General features: G+C 40.6%; 1 protein-coding gene across 3 annotated transcripts in view; it reads right to left on the bottom strand.

The window, feature by feature from the left end:
- LOC116686068 (phosphatidylinositol transfer protein beta isoform) overlaps positions 1-12,199 on the bottom strand; it is a gene marked incomplete at its 3' end in the record, with an annotated part of 61,913 nt that extends 49,714 nt beyond the window's left edge. For all 3 annotated transcript variants that reach the window (XM_032511002.1, XM_032511001.1, XM_032511003.1), the window contains 2 exon segments: positions 6,056-6,086; positions 12,096-12,199.
- Positions 12,200-14,326: the final 2,127 nt, after the last annotated feature.

The following is a 14,326-nucleotide window of genomic DNA, read 5'->3' as shown; positions in this document are numbered from 1 at the left end:
TTAAAAAGAGGAATAAAAAAACATCTTCTGGAAATTGATTTTAATGCCTTACATAAAACAAATTCAGGAAAATCCAACTTTTTAAAGAAACCAATTTTCTTTGTGAATTAATAATGTAAATAAATAACTGTTCTTCCGTAAAATACAGGGGCATAAGTATACACCCCCTATGTTAAAATACAGGGGCATAAGTATACACCCCCCTATGTTAAAATACAGGGGGCATAAGTATACACCCCCCTATGTTAAAATACAGGGGCATAAGTATACACGCCCCCCCTATGTTAAAATACAGGGGGCATAAGTATACACCCCCCTATGTTAAAATACAGGGTCATAAGTATCACCCCCCTATGTTAAAACAGGGGCATAAGTAAAACACCCCCCTCTGTTAACAATGACGGGCATAAGTATACACCCCCTATGTTAAAATACAGGGCCATCAGTATACACCCCCTATGAAAATACAGGGGGGCATAAGTTACACCCCCCTATGTTAAAATACAGGGGCATAAGTATACACCCCCTATGTTAAAATACAGGGCATAAGTATACACCCCCCTCACTGTTAAATTCCCATAGAGGTAGTTTTTATTATTAAGACAAGTATGGTCAGGATAATCATGATCCTCATTACGGTCCCTTGATCTTTGGAGTTAAAATAGCCCCGCCCCCCAATTATTATTTCCTTTTATTCTTCCTCCGAGTTTTCACTCACCGTTCTGTGTAAACTACTAAATGACGTACGAACCTACTTTTACGTTACACGATTTATAGATGGAACATATGTAAGTGGATTCGTTTTTTATACACTTTTAAACCCTGGTGTTGTCTTCGGTCAAATTTGACCCTTTTCGAAAGTTTCTATATCAGAAATTTGGGTTCTTTCAAACAAAAAAAGTACAAAAAAATTACGTGGTGGTTCCCTACAACGTTCCTCTCAAGTTAATAAATATCAGGTCCCTACTTTCATTGAATTTGGGTGTTTTTTTCATCAAGTTCACAGCATTTGGAGAAAAAGAACTAGTGTGTGCCAAAAGTTAAAAAAAAAAAAAAAAAAAAAAACGACAAATGTCAATAAAATAACTAAATGTGAACAAATGAACAAACAAAGTGACAAAAAAAGTAAAAAAAAAAGTCCAAATGTTTAAAAAACTAGAAATTTTGGGGAAAACACAAAATGTGAAAAAGCTCTAGAAAAAGTCGACAAGCGTTGAAAAGTGACCAAAACATCAAGGGAAAGACATAAAAAGGGTCCCATGTTTGAATGTTTGAAGAGAACAATGCGGATTCCGTCCTGGTCGTGGAACAACGGATCAGATCTTTACTCTTGCAAGGATCCTGGAGGGGGCCGGGAGTATGATGCCCAACCAGTCTACATGTGTTTTGTGGACTGGAGAAGGCGTATGACCGGGTCCCCCGGGAAAAGTGTGGAGGGTGCTGCGGGAATAGGGGTAGGGGTCCCTTCTATGGCCATCCAATCTCTGTATGACCAAAGCGAGAGCCGTGTCCGGGTTCTCGGCAGAAGTCGACTCGTTCCAGGTGAGGTTGGCCTCCGCCAGGGCTGCGCTTTGTCACCAATCCTGTTTGTAATATTTATGGACAGGATATCGAGCGTAGTCGGGGGCGGAGGGGTTCAGTTCGGTGGCTCGGGATCTCATCGCTGCTTTTTTGCAGATGATGTGGTCCTGATGGCATCGTCGTTCTGTGACCTTCAGCACTCACTGGATCGGTTCCAGCCGAGTGTGAAGCGCTGGGATGAGATCAGCACCTCTAAATCTGAGGCCATGGTTCTCAGCAGGAACCCGATGGAGTGCTTTCCTTCGTGGTGGGGAGTGAGTCCTTACCCCAAGTGAGAGTTTAATTACCTTGGGGTCTTGTTCGCGGTGAGGGGACGATGGAGCGTGAGATGGTCGGAGAATCGGATCAGCAGCCGGTGCGGTATTTTACATTCCTTTTCGCACCGTTTGTGACGAAAGAGAGCTGAGCCAGAGGCAAAGCTCTCGATCTACCGGGCAATTTTCGTTCCTACCCTCACCTATGTTCATGAAGGCTGGGTCATGACCGAAAGAACGAGATCCAGGGTACAAGCGGCCGAAATGGGTTTCCTCGGAGGTGGCTGGCGTCTCCCTTAGAGATAGGGTGAGAGCTCAGTCATCCGAGAGAGCTCGGAGTAAGCCACTGCTCCTTCGCGTCGAAAGGAGCCAGTGATGGTGTTCGGGCATCTGGTGGAATTGCCTCCTGGGCGCCTCCCTAGGGAGGTGTTCCAGGCACGTCCAGCTGGGAGGACCTCGGGGAAGACCCAGGCTAGTGGAGAGATTATATCTCCAACCTGGCCTGGGAACACCTCGGGATCCCCCAGTCGGAGCTGGTTGATGTGGCTCGGGAAAGGGAAGTTTGGGGTCCCCTACTGGAGCTGCTGCCCCCGAGACCCGATACCGGATAAGCGGATGAAGATGGATGGATGGATGTTTGAATGTTTGCTTATATTTCAACCACCAGAGCTCGATTTGGGGGTTTTCTGGGTTGAAATTTCAACATTTTGCTGTTCGTTTTCTACACTTTTCTCAATGTTTTTGTCAATTTTTTGTCTATTTTTTCTCACTTTTTTAAATTATTTTTTAGTCAATTTTTTTTGTTTTTTTTACAATTTCTTTGTCACTTTTTCCAGTGTTTTAGATGTTTTGTGTCACTTATTCCGAATTTTTTGGTCACTTTTCAGCGTTTTGAAAACAAAGGTTTTTGTTGCTTTTTAGTAGTTTTTTTCCAATATTTGTCACTTTTACAATTTATTTTTTAGTCAATTTTTTTTTTTTTTTTATTATTTTTTACAATTTCTTTGTCACTTTTTCTAGTGTTTTTGATGTTTTGTGTCACTTATTCAGATTTTTTGGGTCACTTTTCAGAGTTTTGAACACAAATGTTTTTGTTGCTTTTTTTTCCCGTTTTTTTTTTTTTTTTTTTCCAATATTGTCACTTGTTTAAATTATTTTTTAGTCAATTATTTTTTGTTTTTTTTTTACAATTTCTTTGTCACTTTTTCCAGTGTTTTTGATGTTTTGTGTCACTGATTCCGAATTTTTTGGTCACTTTCTCGAGTTTTGAACACAAATGTTTTGTTTGCTTTTTTTTTCCTGCTTTTTTGTAGTTTTTTTTCCAATATTTGTCACTTTTTCAAATTATTTTTTAGTCAATTATTTTTTTTTTATTTTTACAATTTCTTTGTCACTTTTTCCAGTGTTTTTGATGTTTGTGTCTATCTATTATATTTTTTGGTCACTTTTCAGCGTTTTGGAAAAAAATTTTTTTGTGTGCTTTTTTTCCCCTTTTTTTTTCCAATATTTGTCACTTTTTAAATTATTTTTAGTCAATTTTTGTTGTTTTTTTACAATTTCTTTGTCACTTTTCCAGGTTTTTAGATGTTTTGTGTCACTTATTCAATTTTTTTGTCACTTTCAGCGTTTTGAAAACAAATGTTTTTCCTGCTTTTTTGTAGTTTTTTTTCTCCAATATTTGTCACTTGTTTAAATTATTTTTTAGTCAATTATTATTGTTTTTTTTACAATTTCTTTGTCACTTTTTCCAGTGTTTTTGATGTTTTGTGTCACTTATTCCGAATTTTTTGGTCACTTTTCAGAGTTTTGAAAACAAAAGTTTTTGTTGCTTTTTTTCCTGCTTTTTTGTAGGTTTTTATTATTAAAGACAAGTTATTTAATGGATCAGGATACCATGCATCCTGATAACGTTCCCTTGATCTTTGGAGTTAAAATAGCCCCGCCCCCCAATTATTATTTACTGTGATACACATGTAAAATTGTGGATTGTACTTTTTATACACTTTTAAAGTGTTATTTTTTTGTTGTTGTTTTTTTTTACAATTTCTTTGTCACTTTTTCCAGTGTTTTTGATGTTTTGTGTCACTTATTCCGAATTTTTTGGTCACTTTTCAGAGTTTTGAACACAAATGTTTTTGTTGCTTTTTTTCCTGCTTTTTTGTAGTTTTTTTTCCAATATTTGTCACTTTTTCAAATTATTTTTTAGTCAATTATTTTTTTTATTTTTTATTTTTTACAATTTCTTTGTCACTTTTTCCAGTGTTTTTGATGTTTTGTGTCACTTATTCATATTTTTTGGTCACTTTTCAGCGTTTTGAAAACAAATGTTTTTGTTGCTTTTTTTCCCTTTTTTTTCCAATATTTGTCACTTGTTTAAATTATTTTTTAGTCAATTTTTGTTGTTTTTTTACAATTTCTTTGTCACTTTTTCCAGGGTTTTTAGATGTTTTGTGTCACTTATTCAGATTTTTTTGGTCACTTTCAGCGTTTTGAAAACAAATGTTTTTGTTGCTTTTTTCCCTGCTTTTTTGTAGTTTTTTGCCCCCCCAATATTTGTCATTTTTTTCAACCTTCTGATATTTAAAGTATTTGTAAACCCGTCAAATTTGACCCGAGGACAACACAAGGGTTAAGAGAACTCTTATTTTTCAAATATTTTGGAACAGGCTTTGAAATGTGGCCCTAATTGCCAAGTGAGTTTAATCGCCATATAAGGCGGCGGGGCGAGAGTCTGGGATTCATGACACAAACCTTTATAAACACAGGGAACAAGTCGCACTCTTCAGAAGAACTACAAGTTATGCTTTTTTGGATGAGACTGTGTTGGCTTAACTTTGCAGCCAGAAGCCCAAAACTGGAAATGATAATATAGCACGCCACTCATTATTCACGGACTTTGATTTTTGTGAGTATTACGCAATTACTTTTGAGAAAAGGCAGGATTAGAGAGACTTGTTGTAGTTCTTAAATAAAAACTTTAAGCCTAACTAAGGGATTATCAGGTTTTACTGAATTGGGGCACACGTGTGACAATGTCTGTAAAGTGGAACTGAATCACTTTGTATTTATTTCTTCAATGAAAAGAGAATGTGAAAGCCGCAAAAAAAATGTAGGACAGCATTAAAGTAGGGCTGCAACCAATATATATATATATATATATATATATATATAAAAAAAGGGTTTCACTTTTGACCCAGAAAAACGATCCCACTGCTTTCTTTCAATTTGAAATTTTTGTTAAATTTTATAGCATTCAAAAGAATTTTTTTAATTAAAGACTATTGAAAAAATGTCAAAAGGCGCAGAGGAAAAATTAACAAAAACATCAGAGGGAAAAGCAACAAAAGGTTTTGGAAAAACACAACCAAAACGTTGAAAAAAAGGTTTCAATTTTGACCCAGAAAAACAACAAGTTGTACGGTCGACGGGACGACAACACGAGGGTTAAAATCCCAAATAAATCACGGGTCAAATTTGACCCGAGGGATACAACAGGGTCCCGAAAGTGAAGGCAACACCGGGGTTAAAGGAGGCGAACACTACCAGCTGATGGACATGAGGTAAACGGGGTAAACGCCGATACTCGATCCGTTAAATAATGCCGAAATCGGCTCTGCAACTTTGTGTTTTCTGTGTCGAAATTTCATCATTTTTCTGCTATTTTTGTACACTTTCACTATTTTTCTACACTCTGTTTTTCTCGATTTCCTTCAAATGTTTTATTGTCACAATTTAAAAAAGTTTGGTCACTTATTTGGCATTTGCTTTAATTTTTTTTATTACGTTATTTCCAAATTTTTGACACTTTTTTAAAGAAGTTTTTGTCACCTTGGGCAATGTTTTTTTTTGGTCACTTTTTTCAGCATTTAAGAAAAAAAATGTTTTAGTCAATTTTTTTTCTGGATTTTTGTCCATTTTTCCAACATTTTTGTCATAGTTCTGATATAGAAAGTTTTTGTAAACGGGTCAAATTTGACCCGAGGACAAGAGGTGGTTTTATAGTTGACAACTAATCAATTAATCTTTACAGCTCTAACATAAAAAAGGTATTTCACGTCTTCTGAACCTCCAACAAACTCTTTTAAAATGAACTACAACATCAGTGAAAAGTAAAAGAAATTAGGCAGAAGTTATGAAAATGAAAATAAAAACAGCTTTATAAAACAGAACTCATTTTGTCAAGTGTAATAATAAAAGGAGTCAAAAAAGTGTTCACTCACCTCCTCGACACTACAGGGTAAAACCACACGCCTGCAGGAGAGAGAGAGAGCGAGCGAGAAGAGAGAGAGAGAGAGAGACAGCGAGAGACAGGAACCATCGTCTGGGGCATCAACAGTAGGAAGGCAATTAGTAAGGAGAGTGGGCATGAAGGAGAGTATAAATACAGCTTAAAACCGACCTAAAAAACAATTAATGATAGCTCTACTTTTAAGCCATTCGTTATAATTTTTAAAAGCCGGAGACATCAGACATGCTACATGAACCATATAGAAAGAGAGGACAAGAAGACCACTGTGAGAAGTAACAGAGGAGTGTGATGTCTGAGCCGTCAGGATACACTTGGCATTGGATGAATGGCCATAACCATCAGGTGTCCTTTTTTAGGTGGCCCCACGCTGACAGAAAGAGAGGAGTTAACCGACTCGTGACGCCAAGCGAAGAAAGAGAGAAAAAGGGCAAGAAAAGAGAGAGATAACAACAGAGAGGAAAATGGTGAGAGAGAGAGAGTAAAAGAGAGAGGGAAAACAAGGGTGATGCGAGCTAGATTGGACAGAGAGAGGACAGAGGTAACAAGACGAGAGTGAAGAAACAGAGAGAGAGGAGAGAGACAGAGAGGGAGAGGAGAACAAGCGAGTTATCAGGAATAAGAACGCACAGATCCCTCACTTAGGGCGAAATTCTAAGGGCAGGTTGTACTTGTCTAGACGAGTCAAAGATGAGAAAGCCTAAGAGAGCAGGATACGAAGTGAGGGCAGCGGGGAGAGAGAATGGAGAGGAAGCGACGGGGAGTTTTTTCGCACAATGAGCTGGGAGAGAAGGAGGAGAGCTAGGAGATGAGGAGTGATCGGAGACAGAGCCGAGACACAGAGGAGAGGAAGACCAGCAAGGACAAGAGCAGAGAGAGACGAGCAGAAGAGAGAGAGCAGGAAAGGAGACGAGAGAAAGAGAGAAGAGAGAGAGACAGAGCCAGAGAGACAGAGAAGAGAGAGAGAGAGACAGAGAGAGAGACGAGAGGGACAGAGAGAGAGAGGGGAGGGAGAGGAGAGAGAGGACAGAACAAAGCAGAGAGACAGAGACAGAGGAGAGAAAAGAGGAGAGAGACAGAGAGAGCAGACGAGAGGAGGAAACACAGACAGAGAGACAGAGAGAGACAACACAGAGACGAGAAACACAGACAGAGACAGAGCAGAGAAAGAGGAAGAGAAAGAGGCAGAGACAGACAGAGAGAGGAAAGGACAGAGAGAGCAGACAGAGCCAGAGAGAGACAGGAAGGACAGAGAGAGAGAGAGAGACAGAGCCGAGAGCAGAGACAGAGAGATGGAGGCAGGAGAGAGAGAGAGGACAGACACAGAGGACAGAGAACGAGAGAGACAGAGCCAGAGAGAAGAGACAGAGAGAGAGACATAGAGAGAGAGAGAGAGAGAGACAGAGAGCAGAACACAGAGGAAACACGAGACAGAGACAGAGAGCAGAGAGGAAACAAAAGCAGACAGGACAGAGACAGAGAGAGAAAGAGACAGAGCCAGAGACAGACAGAGAGAGAGACACAGACAGAGAGAGAGAGAGAGAGTTCTTAGACACTGCTCAAAAAGCACTACCATCTTACTTTAAAGTGAACAATCAGCGTAACATTACCTGTAAAAATAACACATCACAGACAGACATTTCCCTTCGTTTGTGTCCTTTGTTTACACCAAGGTGGGGGGGGGGGGGGGGGGGGGGGGGGAGCCAAGCTCTACAACACATGGCTCCTTTGGCGCCACGTGTTTATATAACGCACCTTCACATTCATTCAGTACTTTTTGCACATTATCTGTTGTTGTTTGTTTTGTTTTTTTGTGGCATAGCAGCAGCTGTAATAGGTGAGATTCCCCATGGTGGGATGAATAAAGTATTTATTAACCTAATCTAATCTATCCAAGCTCAGCTTTACTCCGCTGTAATAGTCCACTCTCGTGTAGTAACGTGTGCTTTGTGGCATCTTTGCTGAGTCAGCGGCGGCGTGTGAGACTGAAGAGGAAATAGTTTTTACCTACGCAGGAAGTGTGGCCGCGACCAGCTTCCTGTTCTTCAGCGGTTCGGAGGCTTCTCTGAACGATGTGGAGGTTATTAGGTGTCATCAAGGCTAATAAGTCATTACTTCTTCTTCTACTACTACTTCTGCAGTGATTAAATGTTCTTCATGATGTCATTCACCATTTTGTTTGCTCAATATTGGAACACACACTTATTTATTAACACATTTACTCACTGACTTTTTGGAAAGATGTTGCATTTATTTAACTTAGAAGAAGATGTCCCTTCATGCTTCTTCCCTAAACTTTGTTTTCCTCCAGAAAACAAGTCAAAATAAGAGTTTACTTGCATAACGTAGTCTGCAAAGTGTTGTTTTTTTCCTTGATTACCTTGTTTTTTGTGATCGTTAGGAGCCAAAACTGATGCTACGTTTACACGTGGTCGGCTATTTTCATAAACGGACATTTCAACCTCTCCTTTAGGGCTGCACAGTTAATCAAATTTTAATCGCGATCACGATTTGGACTTGGCGTCATTTCATAGAACGCTCCGTGTTTGTTGCAAAGCCAGTCTCCCGCTCCGTAAAGCCGTCTGCTCATGAGCCAGTCAGAGTAGTTCCCTGCACCGCGCAGCTAAGTTTCTAGATGTAGACAGTCCCAGAGGACAGAGGGACGGGAGGACAAGTCAACAGATGGCAGTCGGTTATACGTCGGTCTCAAGGTTTACCAGTTTACCAGTAAACGCAACACTTGTCCCGTCTGTTGTTTTTCAGACAACAGCGGTGAGCAGTGCTAGTTGGTGCTAGTTAGCGTCTGTTAGCTGTTAGCTAGTAGCGTCTGTTAGCTAGTAGCGTCTGTTAGCTCCTCTAGACTAGGACTTAATCGTGCAGCCCTACTCTCCGTTTTCAAAAATAACATCGTGCAGCTATCAGTTTTCAGAAAAAAACATCTCACTGTCTGCTAGCTGCCTGTCCCCTGAACACACTGTAAAAAACATCTCCTCCTATCTGTAGCTGCCTGTCCCCTGAACACACTGTAAAAACTCTCTTCACTGTCTGCTACTGCCTCCCCTGAACACACTGTAAAAAACATCTCCTTATCTGCTAGCTGCCTCCCTGAACACACTGAAAAACATCTCCTCACTATCTGCTAGCTGCCTGTCCCCTGAACACACCGTAAAAAACATCTCCACTATCTGCTCTACTGCCTGTCCCCTGAAGACACCGTAAAAACATCTCACTATTGCGAGCTGCCTGTCCCCAGAACACCTGTAAAAACATCTCACTATCTGCTAGCTGCCTGTCCCCAGAACACACTGTAAAAACATCTCACTATCTGCTAGCTGCTGTCCCCTGAAGACACCGTAAAAAACATCTCACTATCTGCTAGCTGCCTGTCCCTGAACACACCGTAAAAAACATCTCACATCGCTAGCTGCCTGTCCCTAACACACCGTAAAAAAACCACTCACTATCTGCTAGCTGCCTGTCCCCTGAAACCCGTAAAAAACATCTCCTCTCTATCTGATAGCTGCCTGTCCCTGAACACACGAAAAAACATCTCACCATCTGCTAGCTGCCTGTCCCCAGAACACACTGTAAAAAACATCTCACCATCTGCTAGCTGCCTGCCCCCTGAACACACTGTAAAAAACATCTCACTATCTGCTAGCTGCCTGTCCCCTGAACACACTGTAAAAAACATCTCCTCACTATCTGTCGGAGCTGGTTGATGTGGCTTGGGAGAGGGATGTTTGGGGTTCCCTGCTGGGGCTGCTGCCCCCCCCACATCCCGTTACCGGACAGGCGGATGAAGATGGATTGGCTAATGTTAGCAACACATCTGAGCCAGCACACCAGGGAGAAAGACACGAGCAAGCACAAAACGAGCAAGGAGGAGGATGAAGAGATAGACATGGATAACGAATCTATGGTACTAACCAACACGGAACAAGCAGCCTGCTGTGGGTGTGCGTGTGGATTTGCAGAAGCAACAGAGATGGAGAGCAATGCTGCAGGAGGGCGTGTAGCAACAGCCACAGTGTAGTGCGGCTACTTCAGGAGATCAGATCAACCATGTTTTTATTATGGAGCAGCTGGCTCTGAGGATTTATGCTGCATTGGGGTTGTGCATTAATATGTCACATGTCTATGTTTCTATTCCCCCCCCCCTCCCCCCCCCTGCTGGTGGGTGGAAATCATAACAGGGTTGATTTTTGTTCCTAGTCCGTCAATGGTCTTAGCAAAGAAGGTCAGCCTCTCCTCTCTAAGCGTAGCTCCCATGGCGCCATTTTTAATGCTACCAAGCCATCATCCGCCATTAGCAATCCATTGACTCCAATTCATTTTGGCGCCACTTTGACAGCGAATGACTTTAAATCTGAAGTGTTTAAAGACTCTATTTGTCCGACGTTTATTTTTAAAGAAACACGACGATGTAGAAAAGGCTCCGTTACCTTGCATCTCACGTTATGGCGCCGTAGCAGACGTTTTTATAAAAATAGGCTAACGATTGCATCATAACCACGCGACTTACTGTCGCACAGTCAACAAACCCCCGTATTGCCGGGAGAAGCTCGCACAGTTTTGATTTAACAGCTGTTTAGATTTAATTACTAAAGTTAACTAGCATGTTAGTTAGCAGTAATTAGCCTGCGCCTATGTTAATGTTAACTAGCATGTTAGTTAGCAGTAATTAGCCTGTGCCTATGTTAATGTTAACTAGCATGTTAGTTAGCAGTAATTAGCCTGTGCCTATGTTAATGTTAACTAGCATGTTAGTTAGCAGTAATTAGCCTGTGCCTATGTTAATGTTAACTAACATGTTAGTTAGCAGTAATTAGCCTGTGCCTATGTTAACGTTAACTAGCATGTTAGTTAGCAGTAATTAGCCTGTGCCTATGTTAACGTTAACTAGCATGTTAGTTAGCAGTAATTAGCCTGTGTCTATTTAATGTTAACTAGCATGTTAGTTAGCAGTAATGCCTGTGCCTATGTTGACGTTAACTAGCATGTTTAGCAGTATTACCTGTGTCTATGTTATGTTACTAGCATGTTAGTTAGCAGTACTTAGTCGTGCCTATGTTATCTCCTAACATATTCCTACCTCTCCGTCTAAGGTGATTGGGAATGATTGAGATTTCTCTTGCACAGCTACCAGAAGACTTACAGCTTTCAGACAGGTTGCTCACGTCACATCTACGTCTTCCAGCTCAGTTGGAGGCTGCGCAGTAACGCTCAGCATCAGCTTCTAACAGACTTCACTGGTCTCCGTCCAGAGCAACGGGACCTGTTGGTCCATTTCTTTAACTGTCTATGGTCTTAGCGTTACAGCCGGAAATGGGCTTCCATAAATGTCAACACGCGCATCTTTCGATCCAACTTCATTGGAAGTTACACGGCTAACAGCTAGCTAACAGCTAGCTAACATTACCCACACACACTACTGCCGCTTGCAGGCTAAGTTGGTTGAAAACAAACGTTTGACACGAGACAACAACAAGTTAATCCGCATGTAAATTTAAGTATCTTATCTCGGGTAAAATAAGCTAGCGCCGTCACGAGTCTATGCGCAACACTAGCAACGCTATGTGATTATCATTGTTGTTAACGCGTCGGGTAAGCTAACAGTTAGCATTAGCAAAACAGTGGGCTAACTTGTAGCTAAAGTTAGTTAAAAGTTTTACGGCTTAAAGGCGCAAACGTCAACACTCCTGTCGACAAAACCACAGACTTAGCTTAGTGTCTACAGGCCAGCTAACGTCACATTACGTCCTTAAATATGAGAGTGAGAAACTGTGGGGTAACAGCAGCTGTCACACCGGGGTAAGTTACCGCTGTCAGCCCCCGGTAACCGGTAGGCCGTACCGGGTCTTCCCTCGTGCGTCTGACAGACACCGAGTCGGGATTAAAAAGTCCTAATTAGTGTCAAACCACCGACGAAATAACTGCCCCGCGTCTACCGACTCCGTTACCACACCGGGAAGTGGTTTCAGCGTCTTAAAAAGGAGAAAGAGTGCACTTACTACTCCTTGATGAGGACCATCGTAGCCCCTCTCCCTCCTCGCGACACTGCCGTTGCCTGTTCACCGCCCAGCGACCGACCGCTGATGCGTGCTGACGTCATGCGCTGGGCGTGTGTGGTGACGTCCGCACGTTTTTTGTTGTTGTAAATCTTTATTAAAAGAACATAAGTCAACAAAACAAAGTATATATATATATATATATATATATATATACTTTGTTTTGTTGACTTATTTTTTTTGCATACAGTACATTTAAAAATAAATGGAAAATACAAATGTAAATCAATGTATCATTGATCCGTGAGTAATTTACATAGACAGTTAAAGAAATGGACTAACACTTTAAATACTGTTAGCCCGGTCCTACCAGACTCTGGTCAATTATCCACCCATCCACCCACCCATCCATCTATCCATCTATCATCCATCCATCCCTCCATCCATCCATCCCTCCATCCATCCTTCCATCACCATCTTCTCCATCCATCCATCATTCCATCTATCAGCCATCATCCATCCATCCATCCCTCCACCATCCTCCATCCACCATCCTCATCTATCATCATCTCCATCCTCCATCCCTCCATCCATCCTCACCCTCCATCCATCCATCTCATCCATCCATCCTTCCATCCATCCATCCATCCATCCATCCATCCATCCATCCATCCATCTATCATCCATCCCATCCACCCACCCATCCATCTATCCATCTATCATCCATCCATCCATCCCTCCATCCACCCACCCATCCATCTATCATCCATCACATCCATCCACCCACCCACCCACCCATCCATCATCTATCCATCTATCATCCTCCATCCATCCCTCATCCATCCTTCCATCCACCCACCCACTCTCATCATCTATCCATCATCATCCATCATCATCCCTCCATCCACCCACCACATCTATCATCCATCTATCCTCATCCATCCATCTATCATCCATCCATCCCATCCATCCACCACCACCCACCATCATCCCTCCATCCTTCCATCCAACCATCCATCCATCCTTCCACCCATCCAACCCTACCTCCATCCATCATCCTTCCATCCATCCTTCATCCATCCACCTTAGAAATGAATACTTAGCCAGGAATACAAGTCTCTATCTATCTATCTTAATCTACCTTATCTATCATCTATCTATCTATCTATTCTATCTATCTATCTATATCTATCCAATCTATCTATCATCCATCCCTTATCTATCTATCTATCTATCTATCTATCTATCTATCTATCTACTATCCATCTATCTAGTCTATCTATCTATCACTATCTATCTATCTATCTATCTATCACATCCATATATTATATCTATCTCATCTATATCTATCTATCTATCTATCCATCTATCTATCTATCTATCTCTATCTCATCTATCTATCCATCTATCTATACATCTATACTATCTATCTATCTATCTATCTATTCTATCTCCTATCTATCTATCTACCTATCCATTATCTATCTATCCTATCCATCCATCATCTACTATCCCTTATCTATCTATCTATCTATCTATCTACTCTATCTATCTATCCATCTATCTATCTATCTATCTATCTATCTATCTATATCTATCTATCCATTCTATCTATCTATCTATCTAATATCTATTCTACCCATCCATCTATCTATCTATCTATCTATCTATCTATCTATCTATCTATCTATCTACCCATCCATCCATCCATCTGCCTTACAAAAGAATAACTTAGTCAGGAATACAAGAAAGCAGACATGATTTTTTTATTGAAACAGTTTACTGATAAATGACAGATGGTTGTCATGAAAGTTTCATGTTTAATCTCAAAAGATCATGGGCTAAAAAGGTCATACATGGTACTGAACATTGAATAGCAAGAGAATCCATGCGTCGGAGCAGACACTCAATTCACAAAGAAATCAGGCAAAATGCCCTTTTGATTTCAATAAAAAATATTAAATCTTTCCCCCCCCACCCACTCTATCTTTACACGGTTTGTTCACTTTTTTTAATAATATAAAAACGCTTAATACTGATTGTGAAACACTGCAATTTAATTTACAAAACATAATAATAATAATAATAAAAATTATTATAATATTAATAACAATAACAAACAATAATAATAACCATTACATTTAAAAACAAAATAGAATGGAGGAAATCAGTCATAGCTGATGTGTCTTGGCCGAACACAAACAGCAAAGATTTTGGAAAAGGGGGAGGGGGGG

This window comes from Etheostoma spectabile, unplaced genomic scaffold (assembly GCF_008692095.1).
Source record: "Etheostoma spectabile isolate EspeVRDwgs_2016 unplaced genomic scaffold, UIUC_Espe_1.0 scaffold310, whole genome shotgun sequence".
Lineage (NCBI taxonomy): Eukaryota > Metazoa > Chordata > Actinopteri > Perciformes > Percidae > Etheostoma > Etheostoma spectabile.
Note: the sequence above shows the minus strand (reverse complement) of the source record. Positions and strands in the feature narration are given on the sequence as shown.